The sequence below is a fragment of the Mustelus asterias genome, unplaced genomic scaffold (genome assembly GCF_964213995.1).
Source record: "Mustelus asterias unplaced genomic scaffold, sMusAst1.hap1.1 HAP1_SCAFFOLD_430, whole genome shotgun sequence".
Classification (NCBI taxonomy): Eukaryota; Metazoa; Chordata; class Chondrichthyes; order Carcharhiniformes; family Triakidae; genus Mustelus; species Mustelus asterias.
In genome coordinates this window covers 244,959-256,714 of record NW_027590385.1, presented here as the reverse complement: position 1 = coordinate 256,714, position 11,756 = coordinate 244,959, and the positions used below count along the sequence as shown (strand labels likewise).

General features: G+C 42.4%; 3 non-coding genes across 3 annotated transcripts; 1 reads left to right on the top strand and 2 right to left on the bottom strand.

Moving 5' to 3' along the window:
- The first annotated feature begins 503 nt into the window (after positions 1-503).
- On the top strand, positions 504-576 carry trnar-acg (transfer RNA arginine (anticodon ACG)). Its single transcript has one exon. It is a non-coding gene; the product is annotated as a tRNA-Arg (tRNA).
- A 5,426-nt stretch (positions 577-6,002) lies between these two features.
- trnav-aac (transfer RNA valine (anticodon AAC)) lies at positions 6,003-6,075 on the bottom strand. Its single transcript has one exon. It is a non-coding gene; the product is annotated as a tRNA-Val (tRNA).
- A 4,194-nt stretch (positions 6,076-10,269) lies between these two features.
- trnav-aac (transfer RNA valine (anticodon AAC)) lies at positions 10,270-10,342 on the bottom strand. The gene has a single exon. It is a non-coding gene; the product is annotated as a tRNA-Val (tRNA).
- Between the last annotated feature and the right edge of the window lie 1,414 nt (positions 10,343-11,756).

Here is an 11,756-nt window from a genome sequence, read left to right as displayed (position 1 = left end):
ATCGTGGACTGTTTTTTAGGAGTCAGGAGGTGAGTTACTCCCGCAGGATTCCCATCCTCTGCCCTGCTCTTTTAGCCACTGAATGAACTGATAACATGTGTGCTGAGTCAAAATAGGTGTGTCTTCTTTCCTGCTCAGTTTGTCGTGAATTTTCAGCACTTTTGTCTTTTCCTGAATGTATTTTGAGGCTCAAGTAAGAGCCAATGTCATATGATTGTAAGATACTATATTCAGGTAATATTCAATAGTGGAATCACTGGCGGGAGGGGTACGGTTTCGAGTCATGTTGTTGACGCTGGATTTGACGCTTTGGGAACCAGGGTTCGAATTCCAACACAGCAAGTTAACTCAATTCAAGGCAAAGTACAATTACTGTAAGTGAGTCGAGAAAAATTTAATGATGCAACATTTCCTCACTAAAACGAATATGTTTTGACCATGGCTCTGCCGATTTTGAAGCCTCGAACCGATATGTAAAACATTGCTGCACGGCGTTTGGTTGTGGGCCAGTGGCGCAATGGATAACGCGTCTGACTACGGATCAGAAGATTCCAGGTTCGACTCCTGCCTGGCTCGCTGTGATAGTTTAACAATAGTTCGAAAATTTCATATTCGTGTGGATGAAAAATGTGTTTTCACAAATTTTGGACCAATTCAGAGAAATGTTGACCAAATGCAGTCAGCTTCTCTGAAGAAATTTATCTTAGCTAATAATTTTTCAAAACAATGTTGACAATTTTAAGAAAGAAATTACTGATAAGCTTCAATTAATTTAAAAAAAAAGTTTCTTTAAATGACGAATTCTCGGTAAAGTATTTGGGAAAAATATGTTAGCAAGTTTAATCTACCTTTTAAAAAGTTGGAAATTTCTCGAAAAATACGTGGAAACATTACATTTTTCAAAATGGTGAAAACATTTTCTAAAAGATTTATGAACTCTGCGGAAGAATTTCTTTTAAACATGTTTAATTTTAAGAAGCAAAATACACAGAAATGTCTTTTAATAGTTGACAAATTTCAGTTAATTCAAATGGAGGAATTTCTTCGGAGTAAGTTTAGTTTTTAAAAGTTCAAATTAGCCAGAATTTTCTGGTTTGTGATGCTGGGATTGTTGTCTAATGGAGCGAAGGAGATTGAGGAGCGACTTAATCGAGGTGGACTAGATTAGGGCAAGTTTAGAGGGGGAGGGGCAAGTTTTAAGATATTGGGCAAGGCGATATTGGGGGCGAAGAAGATTTGGAAGCAACATTTTTTCCACAGCGAGTGCTCAGGACCTGGAACTCATTGCCTCCGAGAGTGTTGGATGCGGTCAATTTAGGTAATAGAAATTCTGAGGTGGACATGGACCTCCTGAGAAAGGAGATGCGTCGCCAGGAACATTCTAAGTCAGATAGATGGATCTCCTCGGTAACATTGAATCTGAAGATCAACCTGTAGCAGGACACCCCTCCCCGGCCCCGCCAACTGTTGAGATGTTTGAAACATAGAAACCCTACAGTGCAGAAGGAGGCCATTCGGCCCATCGAGTCTGCACCGACCACACTCCCACCCAGGCCCTACCCCCACGTATTTACCCGCAAATCCCGCTAACCTACGCATCTCAGGACTCTAAGGAGCAATTTTTAACCTGGCCAATCAACCTGACCCGCACATCTTTGGACTGTGGGAGGAAACCGGAGCACCCGGAGGAAACCCACGCAGACACAAGGAGAATGTGCAAACTCCACACAGACAGTGACCCGAGCCGGGAATCGAACCCGGGACCCTAGAGCTGAGAAGCAGCAGTGCTAACCACTGTGCTACCGTGCCGGCCCTTTGATAAGAACTCCGCTGATATTAAATGCGCGGGCATCAAAATCAAAAAGGGGATTTTGGAACATTGGTTCTTAGTTGTATATATTTTCATTTTCATATAACGTGACAAAGGATATGCAAAATATTCAGTCTGTTGAATGGGAACCCCCGACATTTTGAATGGGAACTCCCGACATTGTTACAAGGACAACATTAACTATTTCCCCTCATTACCACCATCTCAGAAGCTGCCTCGGCGAAAGAGCCAACATTGCGGTGAATTCTCGTTTCGGTCCCGCTGTGGGGAAAACAACTTAATTGCTTCGCTGTTCCTGCTCTGACGTAATAAACTGGAGAACAAAGGGTCTGTGAGCTGATTGGATGAATTGGAGAATCAGGGACATGATTGGACGTTACCAGTTGACTCTTTTGGGAATTAACCAATCGCTGGAGAGACCCGATATATATGTAAATATCTTCACCCAAACAATTACACATTAAACCCATTTTGTTTAATTCCGCAATAAACACGCTGCAAACATGCCGGGTCTCATTTTGTATTCATTTCTCATTGTTTCAGCTCTTTTGCCTGGTAAGTCTGCAAGGGACATAAATTTCTTCTTGCAAGCGATGTCGACAGTAATTTAATTCCGCTTTCATGCTGATGATAATATGATCCATGTTCTGATGTTATGAGTTACAATAGAATGATAATAATATCTTATCTTTCAATATTTCTAAATTTCTGCCGGTGTCACGACTGGAGACTCAATATCAAAGGAGCCGGTTACAGCGATGAATTTTGAATGGGACTCAAAAAACAAAGAACAAAGAAAATTACAGCACAGGAACAGGCTCTTCGGCCCTCCAAGCCTGCACCGATCACGCTGCCCGACTGAACTAAAATCCGCTACCCTTCCGGGGACCATATCCCTCTATTCCCATCCTATTCATGTATTTGTCCGGACTCCGCTTAAAACTCACTATCGTATCTGCTTCCACTCCCTCCCCCGGTAGGCACCCACCACCTTCTGTGTAAAACACTTGCCTCGTACATCTCCTTTAAACCTTGCCCCTCGCACGATAAACCTATTCCCTCTCGTAATTGACTCTTCCACCCTGGGAAAAAGCTTCTGACTATCCACTCTGTCCATGCCCCTCATAATCTTGTAGACTTCTATCAGGTCGCCCCTCAACCTCCGTCGATCCAGTGAGAACAAACCAAGTTTCTCCAACCTTTCCTCGTAGCTAATGCCCTCCATGCCAGGCAACACCCTGGTAAATCTTTTCTGTACCCTCTCCAAAGCCTCAACATCCTTCTGGTAGTGTGGCGACCAAAATTGAAAACTATATTCCAAGTGCGGCCTAACTAAGGTTCTATAAAGCTGCAAAATGACTCGCGAATTTTTAAACTCAATGGCCCGGTGACCAATAGGTTAACTGCTCAGCAGCTGGTGCATATTACATTCAATTGTATCGCCAGGACCGGGAGAAGGCTCCCAGCAAAAAGAACGGAGAAAGCCCCCATCTTCTTGATCTATATCTCTTATTATGGAGATATTTCCGGTGCAGAGTGTGTGGTCATTCGATTTTCTGCATATATCGAGAGGTCGAAAAGCAAGGGGAATTTTAGCATGTGTGAGCTGTGGCTGTCGGACAGCGCGGTGTATTACTGTGGACTGAGAAACGCAGTGACAGAAACCAGAGGGAGCCTGGTATGAAAAAAAAACACTGCCAGAGTGACAGGATGAACTCTCCATAAAAAGGTTTGAGGAATGTTTCGAGCCGGTTTCGAACCAATAACTTTTCACGTGTGAAGCAAAAGTGATAACCACTACAGAACCAGGTGACACTACGTTGCAACAAATCGGCCTGTCTGCAATGTTAAACTGCGCTGTGTTGCTGCAGGTTCCAATGATTGGACTGAGAGCTCGTGTCACTTAATGCGGGAAGATAACCGTTACTCTCAATCTGATTGCTCAACTTATCTTAAACTTCAACAATTAAAAGCGTTCGTCTCGCAAATATCTGAGGGAGCAATGATTTCTGCCCATTCATTAATGCATCATTCTCATCTTCCGTCGAATAATCTCAACCAATTGTACTCAGTAATAAAAGCAAATTACTGCGGCGGCTACATTCGGAAACCAAAAGGGAAAATTCTGGCAAATCTCACAATGTCTGACAGCAGCTGTAAGGAGTCAAAATGGCTGAGGTTTCGAGTCCAGATGGCACTTCGGCAAAGCTCATTGTACAATTGTACTCAGAATTTGTTTAAATATTTAGTATCAATGCATTATTTAACACATATGTCTTCATTATGAATTGAATATCTCAGGAATTGAACGTCACTGATTTGCAATTATAACTGACCAACAGAAGCGATCGAGTCACCTGGTAATACAGATCGCAATTTTAGGATTGGACATAGTCAGCTTTTTGAAAGTCAACCACATCTAAATGGGAGAGAGTTAAGAATTATCTGTTAGTGACTCTTGAGCCGTTTTTTATTATGGGCGTGAAGTATTCAGGAAAGTCCAGTCGGTCCGCACTGAGGCTCGATTCCCTCATCTGTCTGAGTGGCTTTTCCTGTTTCTTAGTGGCGAAAAACGATTTTAAAAAAGATTCTTCTGTGAAATGTGCGCCATTTCCTCTCGTTCACTTACAGTATCACTTGTATCTGTCTTTTAGAGCACACACTGCTATCAGATATTTCAGATGGTGATGAACCATATTAGTCTGCACCGATAAACCCATTAAATTCTGTTATAGACTGAACGAGATGCGAAGAAGTGTTCGGTGTCAAAATCGAACTTTCCTATCAGTGCGTCAAAAGAAAAAGCGTTTCTTATTTCACAGAAAGCATTTGAGGGTGACGTCAGAGCAATGATAACATGCCTTTAACATCGAGGCTCGGATAATGATGAGCAACAAGCTGAAATAAAACAATTTCCCGTAACCCGACATGGGAACGTTTAATGAATGTTTCTGCCCGATTTCGAACCAGGAACTTTTCGCGTGTTAGGCGAACGTGAAAACCACGACACTACAGAAACAGCTGGAAACACGCTGGAACAAATCTTCCTGTCTGCAATTTTCAACTACGCTGTGTTGCTGCAGGTTTCGATGGTTAGACTGAGAGCCCATGACACTGAATTCAGGAAGATAACCGTTGCTTTCAATCTGATTGTACGACTTGTCCCGTACATCAAAATTTAACAGCGTTCGTCTCGCAAATGTCTAAGGGAGCAATGATTTCTGCCCATTCATTAATGCATCATTTTCATCTTTCTTCGAATAATCTCAATCAATTGTACTCAGTAATAAAAGCAAATTACTGCGGATGAGAAAAGAGAAAATGCTGCAAAATCTCACAATGTTTCACAGCACCTGTAAGGAGTGAAACGGGCGGACGTTTCGAATCCAGGAGACACTTTATCAAAGCTCATTGTACAATTGTACTCAGTATTTGTTTCACTATTTAGTATCAATGCATTATTTAACACACATGACTACATCATGAATTGAATATCTCTGAAATTGAACATAACTGAATTGCAAACATTACTGACCAATAGAACGAATCGAATCACCATGTAATACAGATCGCAATTTTGAGATTGACTATCGTCAGCTTTTAAACAAAGTCAACTACATCTAAATGGAGGAGAATCAAGAATTATCTGTTCGTGACACTTGAGCCTTTTTTATTATGGGTGTGAAACATTCATGCGCATAAATTCCGGCCCTTTACAGGAAAGTCCAGTAGAGCCGCGCTGAGACTCGATTCCCTCATCTGTCTGAGTGGCTTATCCCGTTTCTCAGTGATGAAAAACGATTTTTAAAAAAAGATTCTTCTGTGAAATGTGCGCCATTTCCTCTCGTTCACTTACAGTATAACTTGTATCTTTCTTTTTGAACACACACTACTGTCAGATATTTCAGATGGTGATGAACCATATTAGTCTGCACGGATAAACCTATTAAATTCTGTTGCAGACTGAACGAGATGCGAATAAGTGCTCGGTGTCAAAATCGAACTTTCCTGTCAGTGCGTCAAAAAAAAGCGTTTCATAATTCACAAAACGCATTTGAGGGTGATGTCAGAGCAATGATAACATGCCTTTCACATCGAGGCTCGGAAAATGATAAGCAACAAACTGAAATCAAGCAATTTTACCTTACCCGACGTGGCAAAGCTTAATGAAAGTTTCCGCCCGGTTTCGAACCGGGGACTTTTCGCGTGTTAGGCGAACGTGATAACCACTACACTACAGAAACAGCTTGATGCACTTGGAGAAAACCTGTCTGTCTGCTGGACAGTAGTTGTTGGAGAAGATTCTTGGAGATAGGATGTATGCGCATTTAGAAAGGAATAAACTCATTAACGATAGTCAACATGGTTTTGTGAGAGGGAGGTCATGCCTCACTAACCTGGTGGTGTTTTTTGAAGAAGTGACCAAAATGGTTGACGAAGGAAGGGCCGTGGATGTTGTCTATATGGACTTTAGTAAAGCGTTTGACAAAGTCCCTCATGGTAGGCTAGTGAAAAAGGTTGGATCCCATGGGATAAAGGGGGAGGTGGCTAGATCGGTGGAGAACTGGCTTGGTCATAGAAGACAGAGGGTGGTAGTGGAAGGGTCTTTTTCCGGCTGGAGGCCTGTGACTAGTGGTGTACCGCAGGGCTCTGTATTGGGACCTCTGCTGTTTGTGATTTATATAAATGATCTGGAAGAAGGAGTAACTGGGGTGATCAGTAAGTTTGCGGACGACACAAAACTGGCAGGACTTGCAGATAGTGAGGAACATTGTCAGAGGCTACAGAAGGATATAGATAGGCTGGAAATTTGGGCAAGGAAATGGCAGATGGAGTTCAATCCTGATAAATGCGAAGTGATGCATTTTGGTGGGAATAATGTAGGGAGGGGCTACACGATAAATGGAAGAACCATAAAGGGTGTAGAGACGCAGAGGGACCTGGGTGTGCAAGTCCACAGATCCTTGAAGGTGACGTCACAGGTGGAGAAGGTGGTGAAGAAGGCATATGGCATGCTTGCCTTTATAGGACGGGGCATAGAGTATAAGAGTTGGGGTCTGATGTTGCAGATGTATAGAACGTTGGTTCGGCCGCATTTGGAATACTGCGTCCAGTTCTGGTCGCCACACTACCAGAAGGACGTGGAGGCTTTGGAGAGAGTACAGAGGAGGTTTACCAGGATGTTGCCTGGTATGGAGGGGCTTGGTTATGAGGAGAGATTGGGGAAACTGGGGTTGTTCTCCTTGGAAAGACGGAGGATGAGGGGAGACTTAATAGAGGTGTATAAAATTATGAAAGGCATAGATAGGGTGAACGGTGGGAAGCTTTTCCCCGGGTCGGTGGTGACGTTCACGAGGGGTCATAGGGTCAAGGTGAAGGGGGGGAGGTTTAACACAGATATCAGAAGGACATATTTCACACAGAGGGTCGTGGGGGCCTGGAATGTGTTGCCGGGCAAGGTGGTGGAGGCGGACACACTGGGAACGTTTAAGACTTATCGAGACAGCTATATGAACGGAGTGGGAATGGAGGGATACAAAAGAGTGGTCTAGTTTGGACCAGGGAGCGGCGCGGGCTAATTGTTCCTTGTTTCTCGTTTCAAGGCTTCATTCTATGATCATCTTGCTGGTGCCAGTACAGAGCGAGACTGCGGATAGTTGGGAACCTGTCTCGGGGGCAGGGAATTCATATGGTGTTCGTGGAAGTGGAAATGACTAGGGTTGGGAAGCATTTTCCGATCGGGGCCATTGTGATCTCCTGGACTCGTTTCGATCGCCTCAGGGGGTCGGAGAGGAATTTCCCAGATTTCTTTTCCCCATATTGGCCCTGGGGTTTTTCACTCGGGGTTTTCGCCTCTCCCCGGAGATCACATGGTCTGGAATGGGGGGGGGGGGGGGGTGGGGGTGAGTTAATAGGTTGTAATGAACAAAGCATCGTAGCTGTGAGGGACAGCTCGGTGGATAGGATATTGGTATGTAGATAGGCTGGAAAATTGGGCGGGGATCCTGGATTCAGGATTCAATCCTGGACCGGGGAGCGGCGCGGGCGTGGAGGGCCGAAGGGCCTGTTCCTGTGCTGTATTGTTCTTTGTTCTTTGCAATGTCCAACTACGCTGTGTTGCTGCAGGTTCGGATGGTTGGACTGAGAACCCAGGGCACTTAATTTCGGAAGATAACCTTTCCTTTCAATCTGATTGCAGGACGTATCCCGAACATCAAAAGTTAAAAACGTTCGTCTGGAAAATATTTAAGGGAGCAATGATTTCCACCCATTCATCATTTCATCATTCTCATCTTCCTTCCAATAATCTCAATCAATTGTACTCAGGAATAAAAGCAAATTACTGCGGATGCAGGAATCGGAAACGAAAAGGGAAAATTCTGGCAAGTCTCACAAAGACTGGCAGCATCTATAAGGTGTGAAACGACCTGGCGTTTCGTGTTGAGATGACATTTTGTAAAAGCTCATTGTGCAATTGTACTCAATATTTGTTTCAATATTTGGTATCAATGCATTATTTAACACATATGCCTTCATTATGAATTGAATATCTCTGAAATTCAACATCACTGATTTGCAAACATAACTGACCAACAAAATGAATCTAGTCACCGGGTAGTACAGATTGCAATTTTAAGATTGAACATAGTCAGTTTTTTTTAAGAAGTCAACTAGATCGAAATGGAAGAGATTTAAGAATTATCTGCCAGTGACCCTTGAGCCTTTTTTATTATGGGCGTGAAACATTCATGCGCATAAATTCCGGCCCTTTACAGGAAAGTCTAGTAGATCCGCACTGTGTCTCGATTTCCTCATCTGTCTGAGTGGCTTCTCGTGTTTTAGTGATGAAAAACGATTTAAAAAAAGATTCTTCTGTGAAATGTGCGCCATTTCCTCTCGTTCACTTACAGTCTCACTTGTATCTGTCTTTTTGAGCACACACTACGATCAGATATTTCAGACGGCGATTAACCATATTAGTCTGCACCGATAAACCCATTAAATTCTGTTGTAGACTGAACGAGATGCGAAGAAGTGTTCGGTGTCAAAATCGAAATTTCCTGTCAGTGCGTCAAAAAAGAAGCGTTTCTTATTTCACAGAAAGCATTTGAGGGTGATGTCAGAGCAATGATAACATGCCTTTAACATCGAGGCTCGGATAATGTTGAGCATCAAACTGAAATAAAGCAATTTTCTCTCACCCGACATGAGAAAGCTTAATGAATGTTTCTGCCCCCTTTCAAACCGGGGAATTTTTCACGTGCTGGTCGAACGTGATAACCACGACACGACAGAAACAGCTTCGAGCACGTTAGAGCAAATCTACCTGGATGAAATGTTGAACTACGCTGTGTTGCTGCAGGTTCCGATGGTTAGACAGAGAGTCCATGCCACCTAATTCAGGAAGGTAACCGTTACTTTCAATCTGATTGTACGACTTATCCCGAACATCAAAATATAAAAAGGAAATATCTAAGGGAGCAATAATTTCTGCCCATTCATTAATGCATCATTTTCATCGTCCTTCGACTCATTTCAATCAATTGTACTCAGTAATAAAAGCAAATTACTGCGGATGAGAAAAGAGAAAATGCTGCAAAATCTCACAATGTCTGACAGCACCTGTAAGGAGTGAAAAGGGCGGACGTTTCGAGTCCAGATGACACTTTATCAAAGCTCATTGTACAATTGTACTCAGTATTTGTTTCACTGTTTAGTATCAATGCATCATTTAACACATATGTCTTCATTATTAATTGAATATCTCTGAAATCGAACATCACTTCATCCCAAACATAACTGAACAACAGAACGAATCGAATCACCGGCTAATACAAATCGTAATTTTGAGATTGACTATCGTCAGCTTTTAAACAAAGTCAACTGCATTTAAATGGAGAAGAATCAAGAATTATCTGTTCGCGACACTTGAGCCTTTTTAATTATGGGCGCGAAACATTCAGGCGAATCAGTCCAGGCCCTTTACAGGAAAGTCCATTATATCCGCGCTGAGTCTCGATTCCCTCATCGGTATGAGTGGCTTTTCATGTTTCTTCGTGTTGAAAGAATATTTAAAAAAAGATTCTTCTGTGAAATGTGCGCCATTTCCTCCAGTTCACTTACAGTATCAGTTGTAACTTTCTTTTTGAGCACACACTACTGTCAGATATTTCAGATGGTGATTAATCATATTAGTCTACACCTATAAATCCATAAAATTCTGTTGCAGACTGAACGAGATGAGAATAAGTGCTCGGTGTCAAAATCGAATTTTCCTGTCAGTGCGTCAAAAAAAATGTTTCTTAATTCACAGAAAGCAGTTGAGGGTGATGTCAGCGCAATCAAAACATGCCTTTAAAATCGAGGCTCGGATAATGATGAGAAATGAACTGAAATCAAGCAATTTTCCCTTACCCGACATGGGAAAGCTTAATGGATGTTTCTGCCCGGTTTCGAACCGGGGACCTTTCGCGCGTTAGGCGAACGTGATAACCACTACACTACAGAAACAGCTTGCAAGGCATTTCAGCAAATCTGCCTGTCTGCAATGTTCAACTACGCTGTGTTGCTGCAGGTTCCGATGGTGTGACTGAGAGCCCATGTCACTGAATTCAGGAAGATAACCGTTACTTTCAATCTGATTGTACGACGTATCCCGAACATCAAAAGTTAAAAGCGTTCGTCTCGCAAATATCTAAGGGAGCAATGATTTCTGCCCATTCATTAATGCATCATTTTTGTCTTTTTTCGAATAATCTCAATCAATTGTACTCAGTAAAGAAGCAAATGATTGCGGATTCTGGAATCGTAAACGAAAAGGGAAAATTCTGGCAAGTCTCACAAGGACTGGCAGCATCTATAAGGAGTGAAAAGAGCTGACGTTTCGAGTCGAGATGACGTTTTGTCAAAGCTCATCAATTGTACGCAATATTTGTTTCAATATTTAGTACCAATGCATTATTTGACACATATGTCTTCATTTCTGGAATTGAACATCACTGAATTGCAAACATAACTGACCAACAAAATGAATCGAGTCACCGAGCAATTTTAAGATTGAACATAGTCAGCTTTTTAAAAAAAAGTCAACTACATTTAAATGGAGGAGAATCAAGAATTATCTGTTCGTGACACTTGAGCCTTTTTATTATGGTCGTGAAACATTCAGGTGCATAAATTCCGGCCCTTTACAGGAAAGTCCAGTCGATCCGCGCGGTGTCTCGATTCCCTCATCTGTCTGAGTGGCTTTTCCTGTTTCTCAGTGATGAAAAACGATTTTTAAAAAATATTCTGTGAAATGTGCACCATTTCCTCTCGTTCACTTACAGTATCACTTGCATCTGTCTTTTTGAGCACACGCTACTATCAGATATTTCAGATGGCGATTAACCATATTAGTCTGCACCTCTAAACCCATTAAATTCTGTTGTAGACTGAACGAGATGCGAATAAGTGCTCGGTGTCAAAATCGAACATTCCTGTCAGTGCGTCAAAAAAATATCGTTTCTTATTTCACAGAAAGCATTTGAGGGTGATGTCAGAGCAATGATAACATGTCTTTAACATCGAGGTTCGGATAACGTTCAGCATCAAACAGCAATCAAGCAGACTTCCCTTACCCGACATGAGAAAGCTTAATGAATGTTTCTGTCCGGTCTCGAATCGGGGAACTTTCCGCGTGTTAGGCGAACGCGACAACAACTACACTACAGAACCAGCTTGAAGCACGATAGAGCAAATCTGCCTGTCTGCAATGTTCAACTACGCTGTGTTGCTACAGGTTCCGATGGTGAGACTGAGAGCCCATGGCACTGAATTCAGGAAGATAACCGTTACTTTCAATCTGATTGTACGGCTTATGCCGAACATCAACATTTGAAATCGTTCGTTTAGCAAACATCTAAGGGAGCAATGATTTCTATCC